The sequence below is a fragment of the Mytilus trossulus genome, chromosome 7 (assembly GCF_036588685.1).
Source record: "Mytilus trossulus isolate FHL-02 chromosome 7, PNRI_Mtr1.1.1.hap1, whole genome shotgun sequence".
In the NCBI taxonomy this organism is placed as follows: Eukaryota; Metazoa; Mollusca; class Bivalvia; order Mytilida; family Mytilidae; genus Mytilus; species Mytilus trossulus.
The window spans coordinates 71,799,611-71,817,767 of NC_086379.1; the positions used below are offsets into that span (position 1 = coordinate 71,799,611).

An 18,157-nucleotide genomic window follows, 5' to 3' on the forward strand; every position below is an offset into this window, starting at 1 on the left:
TCAATTGAGAAAACTAACGGCCTATCCATAACAAAACAATTTTCAAAAACCAAAATTGGCAAAATTTAACTTACGACATCCAATTAACTACAGGATCAATGCAATGGACTGGCACATTAATAATGTGGCGGAGTTTAATAATTTTGTGAATTCTAAAATTTTCCCAAAACCAGGACAGTGGTGAAACAGCACTATTTAATTAGAGCATACTGTATAAAAACGTTACAATTGTATTAACTCAAAAGATATGTACCCGACACAATATATATATGACATAAAAACAATAAACACAAAGCACCGAAATAAGAGTACTTCAGATTTCAGTTCAGAATCAATTATAAATAATTAATAAATCAGATGTTTCACAAACGTCATAAACAGTCTGAGAAACAAATGACCATGTGCAATGCCAAAATATAACTAAACAGTATCAACAGGATGCAACATAACTCGTCAAATATAGCATGTTCTGGTATACAGATAAATCAGTTATTGAATCTTTGTAATGCTGTAACTTTGTAATTTAAATGAAGACGTCAAATAGCTTCCCTTTTGCTACCAACAGAAAACGTTTATAAAAATCAAATACTGCTTATATCTGAACATCGAAACTTGACAGTTGTTTAGATTGTGACAACGATGCAAATTGCTAACGGTAATAAAATATACAGAAAACACTACAATTCTTGCTTTAATTTAGATGTTGGGTCATTTATACTGCGGGATAATTCTCTCTTAGACCAATTCCGAGAGAGGATAAATCAATTTCCGTAGAATGATCCTTGCATCACGACATTGATTTTGTATTTTCTACGTTATCGAAGCAGGAAAGCATAGTACTTTTGATGCATCAAATCCGAAAGTGACAATTTGAATTTGGTGTTAAAGAACTTTAATCTAAAACTAACAAGCAATATTTCTATCAAATCAATTTTGCTATAAACTTTTAAGTTGTTTTCTTAGAACGATGATAACGAACGTACTACTTCAAAATCAAATATGTCTATATTATTGTCATTTTTACATGTCCTTTTGGTTCAGATTGTATATTTGAAATTGATACTAAATGAAGAAAAACTAATTTCATTATTAATTATGACAACTTAATCTATTTCTATTTGTCAAGGCCAAAATTAATTATCATGATAGATTAAAGCCTTCAAATTTGTTACAATTGATAAAACGATAATAAATTTATAATGACGTTTATGTTTATACTTTATTAATGATCGCAACTAAAGATATTAAAGGTTTTACATAATTTCTTGCAATTATACCTTATATAGTGATTAAACTAACATAATTTCCTGTATGGTAATGTCTAATATACCTGTCTATGCTAATAAAACTGTTGAATTTGCTCAATGACAGAGATTGCAATTGCAGATAGAAATAAAAGCTTTTCTGTGTCTGGAACCAATAAAAGTAGAACGGTTACCAAGAAAACTCGTCATATATACCAGATTTAAAATTCTATTTATACACTAGACGCGCGTTTCGTCTTCAAGACTCCATCAGTCACGCTCAAATCAAAAAATGTTTGAAGGCCAAATAAAGTTAGAAGTTGAAGAGCATTGAGGACCAAAAATTCCTAAACGTTTTGCCAAATAAATCTAAAGTAATCTATTCATGGGGTAGAATAGCCGTAGTATTTAAAAAATTCAAAGTTTTGTTTACAGATAATTTACCATTATGAAAACTCAATTTAACACAAAAGTGATGACTACTGGGCTGGTGATATCCTCGGGCAAATAAATCTCCTACCTTCTTTTTCAAATCAGTTTGAAAGGAGAAAGATCAAACAGTCTTTGGAATATAACAAAGTGAGTATATATCAAGGTAATAGAGAGGTTACGAAATTCACAACCAAGAAAGAAAGGACATCGCAATAAGAAAAAAAAAACCTCACCCAAGTTAACTAACCATTAAAAAACAAAACCTTTAACCGGTAGTGCTCCAGTTCCTATTCCACTATCGGCAGCCGTCGTGTTACCAAGAAAAGATAAATATAAAGTTGAAAAAAGTTGCATTTGGTAATGTGATAATAAAGAATTAAGAACGGGTTCTCCGACCATTTATGGCACAGCTACTTCATGACGGTCTACAAATTAAAGATGGCGTCTGTAAACTATCAGCAACATTTATGTCTTTTGGTTGAATAACTTCCTTGAAGGCATCAATCCTTTATTGAAAACCACGATGTGCATATGAAATTGTATATCGGCAGGTGATATTGTATGATGGTTTCAGTAGGAAACTGCAAAATTTACCAACGGAATGTTTGTGATAAAATACTATGTTTTGTTAATAATAAGTAGATGTGTTAATTTTCTAATGAACCATCATCTACACAGAAGTTTGTATCTTCGAACAATGAGAATAATTGTATATGCAAAAGTTATTTTTTAATTACTTATCTTGAAAATATAAAGCCAAAAACACCGGCCCAAAAATCATTGTAATTTTAATAACCGCCTTTTTGTCAGACGAGCTAAAAACTGAGAATATCTATTCATATAAATAAATCTTTGAGAGTATGAGACTACATAACAATAGATAATTTATTAACTTCCGTTACTTTTTCCTGACAATACAGTAAACAATAACATCAAAAATAACACAGACTGCATTAAACTGTATTTCCGATGAGAAATGACATTTCTATACAATTACCTCCGTCATAATATACTGTCCGGCTGGACAATTCCAAATAATCAAATAAATAGGCAAAAGATTGTGATTAGGAAAAGCTCTCGAGTTTTATTACTCGACAAAATCTCAACGTTGATCATTCTATTAACAATCCACTAATGTTAGGATCAAATGAGGATAAGTTTGATTTTAATAATTTAGGTAGTATTGATTACCATACAATTTCTTGATTCCTGTTAAAGCTAGAATAGCGTAGCGTTAATCAGCTATAGCTAGAGCCGTAAATTGGTGGACATTTGCTTGTTTAATTGATCATTTGAATCCTACGTTAATTTGTTTATCGATATCTGATGAAAGTCAGTCATACTCCGCAGTTCTATCACATACCATACTGATTGCACAAGCTTTTATTCAAACCAAAGAGAATTTAAAAGAACGAACACGATAGAGAAAATTAGTTTGATTTACTTCCAAACTTAATCTAACATTTTAAGATATGTTATCATGATCAACGATTCGTATCATTTTAGGTATAATTAAGGGGGGTTTTTTTTAACTAGAAGGCATACAATTAAAATATTCCGTACGAATTTAATAAGAAAAAACTCTTGTCGAAAAAAATAATCAATTTTGGTTAAAGGAATGTATTTTTTGGAATTGAGTTTCCGGTCATGTTTTTATTGGAGTTTCATGCGCCTTTACTTTTCTCTTTTTAAGTGATTTACGAAAAATATTAATAAATCAATTTCAAAACATTTTTGATTACTTATTTTCAAAAGAGTAACGCCAATTAGAAATATCAATTACTAGTACTACGGAACGCTGAATTGCAATTTAGTTTAGTCTTCAATTCTTTTATAAAAAAATGCCACGCGGGGGCCATTGAAAATCTGTTCTATTTTCTTTTACTTGTTTTTTTTGGCGATTATATTATTCATGATAATTTTCATTGTCTGACGAGGTGAACAGCAAGAAAAATATTTCTTGAAAAGTTTGCTATCTATTGTAACCAAATTAAAATCGCGAAAATTTTGTATTTGTGTATAATCTATCAGGTAATGAAAACAAATTTCACGAAAATAATAACCAAAAAAAACGTTATATAACTTCAGGTATTTTTACATCTTATTTTTGGGGGGAATTTATTTTTCCCAAGGCCAGGAAATACTGGACATCCTCGATCAAACGTTGACGTCATAATACTTAAGACGTTACACCAGGTATGCGATACGGGGTATACGATACGGGTTTAGCCATGCCATATGGGGTATGCGATACAGGGTAAGTGAACCAGACTGGAAAAAAGTACCTTTATTTGATATACAAAATAGCTGTACTTTGTACTAAATGTTTGATAAAAGTCTATAATATAAGTTTCATAAAAATCTGGCAAGAATTGTACAAATGAGAGCATTGAATGTTCTTATCCCCATCAAGATGTTTTATTTTTTATATACTCCATGGTGGAATACAGAATATGACATATACTTTTTAAATTTATATGGCATTTGGTCTCTAGTGGAGAGTTGTTCCCTTTGCAAATATACGATGTCTTTTTATATTTACATTTTCCGTCTATTTTGGAAATTTTTCTTTGGTTGTAAACACTGAAATTGTTCATGAAGAATGTCCGATTTTAGTCTTAATTTGTATAAAAAACTGTTTCTGATATCCGAGCTTCTTGGATCAGATTTCAAATACATTGAATAGGATATGCATTCCGTTGTGAAACATCAGTCCACCAATGTTTTATCATTATAATCGAACACACTTACGTTATAAAGTAGAACCATAATAATTTCCAAATACTTTATGTATTTGTATATTTGTACAAAATTCATTACTTCATGTATGAATGTTTACTTTGTTTTTGTTTTTATTTTGTTTGTTTTCTATGAATAATGAACTACAAGAGTATTGTGACAACATTTCAATCAAAAGATGACGTGATGTTTGTTAACAGACTTGATTTCTATTATTGTAAGAACTAGCTTTTCGGCTTTCTTTCAAAACACGTTGACATTTCCATTTGTTTGAAAAACCATATATATAAGGCTGCAGTATTAATGAGTTTGAATATAATCAAAGAGGATGTTTACAGAAATTTAAAATTATCCAACTTAATTACTGACGACAACATTAAATAGCACTTCACTTAAGAAATGTAATTAAATCTTAAATTCAGAAAACCCATTTACTGCAGATATTACTGGCATTTAAGGAGATACAATTTGCCTCGAGAGACTTATTCATTTACAAAATCAGGTCGAGTTTACTTTTTACATAAACACGTCACCAATAGACATAAGTATTAAGAACATTTTCCAAAAGACTAAAATTGGGTTTTTATTTTCAAGTTTTACTGCCATTAGCAACAATCTTCGTAATGAAAAGATAATAAATCTTTGAGATCTATTACTAAAAGTTTCAAATTAAGAGTGGTTAAAATTTCTGTTCTGTAACTAATGACACGCTAATTGTAAGTTGGCATTTAGGATGATAGATATTTAAACAATGCGTAACTTTCTCATACAAATGTGATTTTAAACGGCTTTAGATTTAATCAGTATGTTAAGCTGTTTAATTTCATGCATCAGTATCATATATATTTTCCTTTCCAACATATTTACAATAAGGTCAAATTGAATAACATTGTGTAGTGTTTTTTTTAATAAAATTGTCATTTTTAATAAGGTTAAACTAAACTAGCTAAGGTAGGGTATTTTTCAAAATCAAATTGTCATAAGATCTTTTCTACAGATTCCTATATACCATTACTAGTTTTTGTTAATTGTTATATAAGAAAGACTACACACATTACTCGTATTCAAATGGATCGGATAGTTATCAAAGGTACCAGGATTATAATTTAATACTCCAGACGCGCATTTCGTCTACATAAAACTTATCAGTGACGCTCAGATCAAAGTAGTTATGAAACCAATAAAGTTATCAATTCAAATGTGTGTCAATGCAAAAACATCGAATGTGCGCACAGAAATTAAATTTGATTGAAATTATTTACGTTCAGTTGCAATTATTTCATACACGTGATGGTCCCGCAAATTTTGGTTAAAAGAAATGATGGACCTATTATTGACCTCAAATTTGCTGTTTCTTTACCTTTATTTAGATTTTAATTCTCTTCCGTAATGTAAACGAACAATACAGATTTCATTGTCTTCCTTTAATTCATTATTAGGTAAGTCACTAGTGTAAAATATGTACATGTATGATTATTGAAAGCTTAATAAAATTATTGGAATAACCAAGGATAACTACTACTCAAAGGAACAGTTGAGGGTGTGCCAACTTTGAAACAAATTAATTGAGGGGGTACCATCAATGAAAGAAATGATTGACGGGCGCCATCATTTAACAAATAATTGAGAAGTACTCTTAGTTAAAGAAATAGTTAAAGGGATACCACCAACATTCTTAATAAAAGCTATAATTGAGGCATACCATCATTTGAAAATACAGTTGGGATGTACTGTTGAGGTACAATGGCACCCCTCAACTGTTATATGGCAACACAATTGAGAGCGGCCATCGTTGAAAAGAATAATTGAAGGGAACCATTTTTAAAATAAGTATTTTAGTGAAACACTAAATGAGATTATAAATAGTAAAATAGAAAATACTGAACGCCAAGGATAAAATCAAAGTCACACTAAACGAAAGAAAACAACTGATTTGGAACAGACATTGCTTTATGTAAACAAGTAGTGGATTTAACCTGGTTTAGTAGCTTACTAAACCTCCCACTTGTACGACAACTGCAAAAATCGCCATTATGTTAACAATGTCTGAGCAAACCAAACAATCATAATAATTAAAAACGTAAAAAGTGAGGATTCAGCAGTCAACATTGTGTTAATACATTAAACACTATAAAAACAAACAACTTTGTTAAAACAAAGAAAATAAACAGGCATATAGATAAACCACATAAGCAAATAGAAGGACAAGAATATTAAACAAAAAGACACACAGCACAAAAACACAATGAAGTGGGATGTAAAATTTGATATATATTCAACAATGAACTAAACAGTAATGGTTAAAAATCTAGAATCTTTGCTTCAATACCATCATATATTATGTGTCGAGTTGATAAGTTTTGAAAATGATAAGGAATATTTACAAGCAAGATCTTGGTAAATTCCGATGAACTTTTTTTCTAAAGGAAGAGACGTTCTTTGACACAACCCTGGTTCAACAAATTTCTGCTCATACAAAGGTGACGTTTTATAAAGTGTAAAAAGCAGCTGTAAGCTATCGGATACCGACTGAGTTTAGACATAAATATTCCATATTCATGTGAAGTAAGTATATTGCTGGTAAGGTGGCAGAAATAACTGAGGGTGTATCATCATTGAAAACAAGTAAGTTGCTACAAACTTTTATTTTTATCTTAAGCTTTTTGATGCATTTTTGTTTTTGAATGAACAAAAAAAAAACTTTCTTAATCTGTTGTTGAAAACATATTTGAAATATTTTTCAATCCTTATTTTATTTATAGTATATATCTCATATCATCATATCAAAAAAGCAAAATAGAATTATTCTTTATAAATTTCATACGTCCGGGGATATTTTCTGGATCTGCTGTAACAGTTGAAGAACGATTCAAATACACCTGCTATATATATAAAGTATTACCATTACTATATAATCTACAATGTATATGCGAATGTGGATATGTTGCTATTGTGATAGTTTTCTTTTCTTGGAAAATTAGTATGTGGGTTTGAAATCAAGTGATAAGATACCGTTTATTAATATGCATAGTTTATGATCTTGGTTTACAATATTATTGTGGAAACAAAGAAGTTTAAACAAACTCGAAAATATACCATTGCAATATCTCGGCGTATTGTTAAATATGAAGAGTCTCGGGTAAACAAAGCTTATTTAGTTGCCCAAACTGTCGGAAGCTTTTTTCGTTTCTAAAACCAATGATAAAAACAAAGTAAAATGTATCACAACCTGTTAAATTACAGTTAAATTGTACATATACTAAATAATTCGTCCTTATCTTTTTTTCTTGATTTACTTTCACCTGGAAAGCTCACCCCATAAAATTTAATGCCAATAATGTAAGACTACCTTAACATCTTACTCTTTGTGTTTTTAAATAATTTCTAAAATTGACAACGGAGACCAGAATTTCGACAGTATGTTCTAAGGATGTACCCCTCTGAGGAGCCAAACATTTCTATAATTATACTTTTTTTCTTAACCTGTTTTTTGGGTTTTTAATATTGTAACAAAAACATATGGTGGCGCGCTTTTTTTTTTTTGGCTGGCTACGGCCCTTTGAAAATGCCCAATGTTGATGATTTTCCCATTTTTCATCGATTTTTACCTATTTTGGGGCTATAGTCGTGAAAAAAAATCACAAATAATTTTTACTTACAAACACTATAGGAAGGTGTTAATATAGGAAAGATTTATCATATTTTGACGGGTTTTTTTTGTAAAATTTACCATGCTGTCAATTTTGTGTTTTTGTGATTTTTCTCAGTTTTAAAATCAAAATGCATATTATTTCAACTTTTTTGTTATAAATGATTGAAAAAAAACATATCTAAGAAATCTGAAAAGATCAAAATGATATGGGAGGAACATGATTCTTGTAAAATCATGTTTGTATCCTTTACCCATTTCGTCAAAATTTTGGCTAAAAATTCTATCTTGATTGGTTGTACAATTTGAAAACTGGATTACTCATAAACCGTTCGTTGTAAATACACATTTTTTTTCACAGATTTTTGTTTGGTTATAATATTTTTAAAATTCATTGATATTTTCCACTTCTATCACATGTTTGGGAAATAATTCAAGAACGAGATTTCAACGAGACTGAACGAGACTGAATAGTCAGAAAAACACATCCTTAAATCATGTCAGCTCTGAAGCCCTGTAACAAGTGATAACATGTTAGTATAAAACAAAGCACATATTGTAAGGAAATGCCGTCTCATATCATAATGTAAAGTTATTGAATCAATTTATATATTTTTTTTAAATACGTTGAAAACTGTGCTAGTGCTTTTGCTATTTTCTAGATGTAACTGGCATCATATCACAAATTCCCTGCTCCCATGTGCCACATGTGGAGCAGGATCTGCTTACCCTTCTGGAGCACCTCAGATCACCCCTATTTTTTTAATGGGGTTCGTGTTGCTTATGCTTTTGTTTTCTATGTTGTATGTGCTATTATTGTGTGTTTGTCTATGTCATTTTTGACCATGGAGTTGACAGTTTATTTTCGATTTATGAGTTTGACTGTCCCTTTGGTATCTTTCGTCCCTCTTTTAATTAAACAACGATTAAAAGATGGGTACACAATAATAAGAATATCAACTAAACAATTACAAAGCTTTAGTTAAAGAATATTAGTGATGCAATCTATACGTAATTATTGTCGTTCCATCTTATTAGGCACCATACAACATCTTACTGAGTGAAAGTTATCAGTACTACTTATTTAGATTGCTCAAAATTGAAAATGTCAAATAATTTGTTGATCACGATAAACGAGATTTTTTCATGTTAATTGTAAGAAAATTTGAAAATAGCGTCTCTTGAGAAAAGTTTATTTTGTTTTAGTTTCAATTCGTTATCGACCACAACCTGCTTTGTAAACGAGTTGCATGCTATACACTGACATACTAAAGGCTGACATGCTGTGCTTATCAGAACTTTCGCTTTAAAGCTTAATTGACTATCACATGGCTTTCTGTGAGGCAAATTTACATCTATACAACATAATTACTTCCAACATTTCCGGCCTGTCACCAACACTATGTACAAATAACCAGAGATCAACATATGTTAGGGACAATGGCAGATCTCATTTCTAATGCCTTCCTGGCATATTCAAGATTTTCTTTTGTGAAATATAGAAATAGTTTTATGTCGATCTAATTTCTTCATATTGTTGACAAAAAATGATAAGTCTAGTGCATATATAGAATTTTGCCTTTTTCTATGAGTTCGAATATTTTAATTATAAATTTAATACAAACTGGAAGACTTGATTTATCTATATAGCTTATGTATTTTACTCACTAATAAAGCATGAAAACATTAAGTAGTTATCAAAGTACAAGAGTTATTATTGTATACGCAATACGCGCGTTTCGTCTATATAAGACTCATCAGCGACGCAAATCAAAATAGTAATAAAGTGGTATTAACTCCAAAAGACATATCTTCAAGCAAACAAGAGTGGTGGTTAAACTCCAACGTGACAACGCGACAACAAGCAAAAACTCCACAACAGTCATATAATTATAAAATTCATAAGTTTTTCAATTGTTCAATTTTAGTTTTATCAACATTTCATTTTTTTATTTCTATTTTTAATTATTTTAATTATACAATACGCAGGAAAAATTAGCAACCTATATCTACCCGTTTCCGTTTACAAAGGTAGGGTTTTAAAATATATATTGTTCGTTAAAAGAATGGATTTAAAAAAAATGATATTCTCGTGTTAATGACCATTATTACGACCAAGTATGCTGATTCTTTTTGAAAATAAGAAATACTGTTTTTTTTCCTACAGAACCCATTGATGTCTTGTATCAAGTATTCACACGTTATCTGCTAGTCAATAAATAGCCATCAGTCAAGTATTTGATGTAGAAAAAATCTCAAATTAATCCCACCTATTTTAATTAAATTCTCAAAGCAATCTTAATGAAAATCATTTTGAAAAGCAATTTAAATGCAGGATGGACAGTCTTGTTGCCAGTACGGAGGTCGAACTATTTGTTTAATCGTTATATTCTTATACGTGTAAGAATTAGACAGACGAATGAATATGGTATAGCTTATTGGACAAAGTCAGCATTGTTTTAACGCTTCTTTTATAACCAATGTTTTGAAACAGAATGAAGAATGAAATTTCAAGGATTGCTCCCGGATTGTCTGGAATCAAGAAAGATTACTCTTTGAATTATCAAACATATCTTCTGATAATGTTCTATTATTAATATGATTGTGTTGATGGATTTTTTTAGCGTTTTTTTAATACGTCTTAATTTTTAATCTGTTTTATCATATACTTTAACTGCTTGTCTTTTTGTCTGATGTAGTATAGTTGAATTGGTGAAGATTATGAATACCTTATTTTATTAGGAAAGTTTTGTGAAATGCTGTTAAATTGAATTGGCAAATATGACTGTGCATAAAAATCTAGTCACTTTCTTTTCCTTATTATGGACATTTTTTTTTTATTGTTTTTTACGTAATGTAAAGATTTGAAAAATAATAACAAACTCAAAGGAAAATTCAAACCGGAAAGTTGCTAATCAAATTATAAAAAAAATCTATAAAAAGAATGGATAAGACCTGTCATATTCCTGACTTTGTATGGGCATTTTCTAATGCAGTCAGCTAAAGATAATGATGGACTTAATCTGGTTGTAAAGATAGCTAAGTCTCGTACTTGTATGACAGTCACATAAATTCAATTATATTGGCAATGTGTTAATAAAACAAAACAGACACACGAGGTAAATATTTCGTAAATGGGGGTAAAGCTATCAACATTTTGTTATAATCTAGATCAGTTAAAAACAAAGAAATATATCAACAAAGAAAAAACAAAAGACATACAGACAAAGCGAATTAGCAAAAACGACAGGAAGTTTTTGAGAGCACAAAAATACAATTTCGGGAATTAGAAGTTCTGAGCCTCGTCAAAAGATATTACCAGATATAGACTAAACAGTAAAAGAATTAAAAAAAGTATTTACAAAGTCAAATAAAGAACATTATAATATATATTTATTTCCCCTATTCATACACATAATTTTTACTGCCAAGTTATCAAACAGATAATATGATGCATGATTGTCTAACTTCTTTTTATGTCATTGTTCATTGGAAGAACAATGACAGTATTCGTTTATTTCTTTGCCTGTTATCCACCATGCAATGTTGATGTAACCCCGGAGCTGAATTCTTCAATAAACAGATGTTACTGTAAGTAGTGTTATTGACATTCAACAAATAATTCCGTTAAACCGTTCTCTGTGTTGAAGGTTTCACTGTGACTTTTATATGATTAAGAGAAAATGTTAGTTTATCGATTTTCAAAACTGAATAATTCATTTTGAATAAACAAACTCATGACAAAAAAGTTAAGGAAACTGCAAACATTCTAAACTAGGTGATGATGCATGCATATGCATAGCAGCAGTACAAGCGAAGTTCCTATTCTTTGAATTTCTTTATAATAATTGCATTACGAGATTATGTTTCACGCAATATTTCCGTTCCTGGCCATTAGTTACTTACGATTAACAATTAACTGCAACATTTTGTATGATTCAAACAAGGTAACAATCAAAGTATCAACAATGAAGAAAACACCTGACTATTATCGCATGAAATATGATTTTCATATCTAGGACTGTAAACTTCGAAAGGTACCCGATAAAACCTTAGTGTTTTGTAATCAAATACTAGTTGATCATACAGGATTTCAAATGTTTGTATTGGATTGGTCAGTTTGTTTAAATATTAATACACAATTCAATGTGTATAAGTCTGTTATTTGTTTGGCCAAAAGATGTAGTACTCTTTTGGTGGAAAATTCGTTCACTCAAAACATACCAACAATACGAAAGTACGGGCATAGCTGTCCGTTGTATGAATGACAAATTACTGGAAGTTTATAAAGCAACAATCAATAATTCTTACGTTTCACATTCGATTGTGTCTTTTGGCTTCTTTAGTTCAACCGCACGACATTCAAAAAACATGCTATAGTCAATTTTAAAAGGCTCCTAAATGACAAAATGTGAACCAATTAAACCAAGTGGACCAAGTTTGTTTTGAATTGGGCAAAAACGCGCTATGACTAAGACGTTGAACAATGTGCTTATAATTTTCGTTAAAAAGACGCACCGACCTGACTGCCCCATGATCGAGAGATTCTTTCTTAATACATTACTCATCAATTTAGGCGAGTTTATTTTGTTCATAACTCGACATATCTTAATTCACTCGTAAAGTGAGCAAATGCATAATTTGCACTCGATCTAATCATAGAAGTGCATTTAAAAGTAAAATTTCAAAAATACAAAACTTCAAGGAAAACGGTAAAACCTTAATCAAATGTCAAAATCCAAAAAAAAATAAAAATAGGGCCTACAGCCAGGCTCGCCATCTCACTTGTATAGCTTTGATATGTCATTGGTATCACCCTACTGACACTCAAAATACTACAAAGTAAGGCAATGTACTCCATATCATTTGAGTCTCATCAAAATCGTCATCAAATTTACTGTCAAAACCAGTCTGCTTGTTCCGTTTTTTTGTTTTTTGTTTTTAGCTCACCTGGCCTAAGGGGCCAAGTGAGCTTTTCTCATCACTTAGCGTCCGGCGTCCGTCGTCGTCGTCCGTTGTCGTCCGTCGTCGTTAGCTTTTACAGGTCAGGCCCCTGAATTGGTAATTTTAAGGAAATTTTGCTGTTGTTTGTTATTATCTTGAATAGTATTATAGATAGAGATAAACTGTAAACTGCAATAATGTTCAGCAAAGTAACATTTACAAATAAGTACACATGACTGAAATGGTCAGTTAACCCCTGAAGGAGTTATTGCCCTTTATAGTCATCTTTTAACCATTTTTCGTTAATCTTAGTTAACTTTTACAAAAATCTTCTCCTCTTAAACTACTAGGCCAAATTAATTCAAACTTGGCCACAATCATTATTAGAGTATCTTGTTAAAAAAATGTGTCAGGTGACCCGGCCAACCAACCAAGATGGCCACCATGTCTAAAAATAGAACATAGGGGTAAAATGCAGTTTTTGGCTTATAACTTAAAAACGAAAGCATGTGAAGCAAATCTGACATGGATAAAATAATTTATCAGGTCAAGATCTATCTGCCCTGAAATTTTTAGATGAATCAGACATCCAATTGTTGGGTTGCTGCCCCTGAATTGTTAATTTTAAGTAAATTTTGCTTTTTTAGTTATTATTTTAAATATTATTATAGATAGAGAGATAAACTGTTAAGAGCAATAATGTTCAGTAAAATAAGATTTAAGGAGTTATTGCCCTTTATAGTAAATTTTTAAAATTTTTCAAAAATTTTTGTAAATTTTTAGAAAATATTTTCCACTGTAATTACTGGACCAAGTTCATCATAGATAATGATAATTGTAGCAACAAGAATGTTCAGTAAAGTAAGATCAACATACACATCACCATCACCAAAACACTATTTTGTCATGAATTTATCTGTTTCCATTGTTTAATATGCACATAGACCAAGGTGAGCGACACAGGCTCTTGATAGCCTCTAGTTTTTAATCCCCATTATGTTTACCATGGCCATTTTTTTGGGGCATATATTGCACTATGTTTACAATGGGAAATACATCGTTGTATTTTTTCCTTTAGCTGACCCCTGTACCTTGTATGAATGTCATATGTCATAGTTTTAATTTAATGTTTATTTTAGGTGCTATCGGTCCCTCATAAAGCTGTACATATTGGTAACAAAAATGATTCAGTTTTTTGGATACTATGGTACAATTGTATATTTGATGTATTTCAAATTGTAACCACTACAACAACAGCATCATTAGCGTCACTTACTAAAAAACAAATACCCTCATAATTTACTTAATTCATTTCTATGGCATAATTTCATAATTTCATTGTCTCGTGTTTAATGTTTAATGAATTATTCACCAAGTGGATTTTATTTATTTTAATAGCAAATGTAAACTTCTATCGCAGTAACAACATAAGCTTATCAGGTTCAATAAAATAAGATAAGTATATAGAATGTTCATGGACACGCACACTGATGTCAAATTATTTGGAGTTAAATAACGTCTAAGTAGAATTCAGAACAACCTTTACTTTCTGTTCAACTATAGATCAACTCGTGACATCATCTATGCAATAAGTCTTTTTTATAACGCAATAATACCAAAACAAAAACAAACAATATAATATAAAAAATTAAAATGTATGCTTAAGGATGGACTTATGTGAGGTTTTGGAATAAGTGTCAAATGTTCGGCCTTCTCAGTGTTTTCCATATAATACAAGGTAAAATGTTTTGCTCCATAACACCTATTTGTCCTTTAACATATTTTAAGACTAGATAGCTTATAAAAGGTCATTTGACAAAATTTCAGCAGATTCGTGATTTTCTGTTTTTTTTTTATTTTAGACCCAAATAATACCAATGCAATTATAAGGTTAAAGTCCGAGTCAGCCTTTCTCCTCGTTCTTTTATAAATCAAATATCAAGAGAAGGAGCTCCATACCCTATCAATATTTTTAGGTTACTTTGATCCTTAACTAATACTCTATCAGCTGAAAGTGTCAATTTTGAATTCTTGATTTATTTACTTTTACCTTAGAGCACCTAACTTTACCCTGAAGAACGAATACAGTATATATTATTTATATTAAATCTATTTAATTGCTTAATATCTATCTCTGATCTTAAATGATGTTATTTGAACATCACTGGGAGAAAGCAAATCTTGATTATTTTTTCTTTAAATCTCAAGACACTTACAGTCGAAGTGTTTCATTACAGGAGACAGACATGATACCGATGAACTTTCGGTTTCTGTCTACTATGGTCTCCCTAGTGACAAATCTATTGTAAATTCATTATTTGCCTTTCACTGAATGAACAAAAGGATAGCCCGCTTGGAATTTTCAAATCTTAATAATTAAATTAGACCATTGAATAGAGAAATGATGATTAATTATATGGTGTTACACAAAAAGATAAAAATTCAAGCCTTGCATATCATAAGTAAATAACTGGCATAAAATATTCACTGACAGCTAAAACCTAATATAATAGTCTATATTATTCCCCAACTGAGTGTTTTTTGTAACACATTTTGTATGGGTAATAACGTAATATACAGAACGTTCCTGGTGTAAATGCTTCCTTGAAAGCATCAATCTTTATAGAAATCATATGTTTTTTTTAAAGATAAATGAAACATATTTGAACACATTTGATCACAACTTTTACTTGTAATCTACCAATATTCAATTAACACAAACGGTTTCAGGACAATAATTGCATCCAAATGCAAGAGAAACATTAATATACCATAGATTAAAATATCAGGATTTTTTCTGAACAATTTAAAAACAAAACCCCGGAACATATTACCTTTTGGGGACTTTTTATTTACGATGCTCCTAAGCTATATATTTGATTTGTCTGTACAAAAGTAGGGCGAACGATACCAGAGGGACATTCAAACTGTCTGAATTTGAGAGGTATTTCTGCGGTTTGTGTACACGAAATGCGTTTATGGTGTACTAATTTAAAATAGTTCGATATAAATGAGAAAAAAATAAACGCCTGTACCAAGTCAGGAATATGACAGTTGTTATCTATAAAATCCTGGTACTTTTGATAACTATTGTTATCCATTCGTCAGATTAATTTGAGCTTTTGATTTTCCCGTTTGATAAGCGACTTTCCGTTTTGAATTTTCCCCAGAGTTCATTATTTTTTTGGATTTTACTTTCTGTAAACACGATATTCGTATTAAATTAATATCTATATAAAACAAACAAAATTTTGAAAAAAATCAAGGTCGAAGAAGACGTGATAATTGGATATGCGAAATAGTAAATTTTACTTTCTAAAATCCCATTACTATCATAACTTGCCTGTTACATGATATAGATATACTAAAACTGCATCAGGGGTTCAAACCTGTGATCCTGAAATGTGTTTGGAGTTTATTCTGAGGATGACACTCTTTAAACTTCTTCGGAAGAACAAAGTTAAAACTTCTTTGGGAAACAAAATTGTTGGTCCTCATTGCTCTTCAACTTCGTACTTTATTTGGCCTTTTATAACATTTTTGATTCGAGCGTCACTGATGAGTCTTTTGTAGACGAAACGCGGGTCTGGCGTAAATAATGAATTTTTATTCCTGGTATCTATGATGAGTTTATTTACAGGCACTTTGAATTTCTTCATCATATAAAAGAGTAAACGTGGTATGAGTACCAATAAGACAACTCTACACAAGAGATCGAATGACATACTAATAAGCAGCTTTAGGTCACCGTACGGCCTTCAACAATGATCAAAGCCTATACAGCATAGTCAGCTATATGACCCGAAATCACATATGTAACACAATTCAAACGAGAATAACTAACGGCCTAATTATTGGTAGTAGAAAGTAACTACAGTTCTCACTAAAAACGTTGTAACTTCGCTATAATGATAAGGTAGATTGTTACCTGATCAGTTCGTCTTAATTGATTCAGATATGTTTCTATAAGTATGTTATGCTCGTTTTAACCCGATTTTGACTTTAAAGGAATTTGACTCTTAAGCAGCTCCGATTGCTTGTTTGTTTAACGGGCTTCCTGTCAGAAAAATGATTTCATTTTCCTCCGAAGTGCCTGACATCTCTGCAAGTATTATGTTATGACTTATATATTTATTTACTTATTAACTTGACGTCTGTTTTGTTAGTCTATGCATGACTAGGTGCGCCCGCTTTCTTTAGTTCGTGTTCTGTCTTCTCGATTCTTTGATAGCTGACTACGTGGTATTGGTTTTGCTCATTATTGAAGGCTGTAAGCCTACATTTAGTTGTTAATTTCTTTGACATTTGTCTCTTTGTCAATCATACCACATATCTTCTTTTTTATATATCTGAAGTTTTGTACTGTTTGTTCTATTGTTCAATGCATCGCAATGTTAAATAAAATATAATGTGTTGCATCAATCTTCGTTCGAAAATACGAATATGAAGGTAATTTGACAAATTAATGCATTTTAATTATTAAGTAGTAGGGTATGGTGAGGGTATGTACATTAGCTTAAGCTTAGGTGATTTTTCATTGTCCGTCAAAGAATAAAGAAAGTAAAAACATATCCAGTTTCTATATGATCCTCCAAGGCATACAGATAATTTTTAAAGAGGACTGTTTACTATACGAAAGCATTACCACGCTAAGCAATTATATGTCTACCCTTTAGTTCGTACACGCGATGAATGTTGGTAAATAAATATTCTGGTTAATGATGAACCTTACTATGAATTTTAAAAAAATGCTGAATTGACAATAATCCTCGCTATTAAAGTATGACCAGCCTGTATACAAATTCCCCTTTGGTCTATCTTCTCTTCTCACATGTTGCCACTATATAGCAAGGTTCAATTATCATTCTGATAAAATGTAATTGAATAGTATTCGCATTAAATTTCAATAACACCGCGAACCCTCCGACTCAATTAGTATTAAATACACATAGGCCACTAAATTACCATAACGAGGCACAATCGTTCGCAGTATTAATATTTCATATGAATGTTTGAACCACTAAGTGAAAATTGAGTTTAAATATTCAAACGAATTACTATCTCGTGTTGATTGTATTTGTAGGCAAAAAATTTTACACGGATTGCAAACATTTGGTTTTGGCAGTCTTGCCAGTTGTATTTATAAAAA

General features: G+C 30.7%; 1 protein-coding gene across 1 annotated transcript in view; it reads right to left on the reverse strand.

The window, feature by feature from the left end:
* The window catches only part of LOC134727245 (substance-P receptor-like), a 38,276-nt gene that overhangs the window by 18,858 nt on the left and 1,261 nt on the right, over positions 1 to 18,157 (reverse strand). The gene's annotated exons all lie outside the window — the stretch shown is intronic.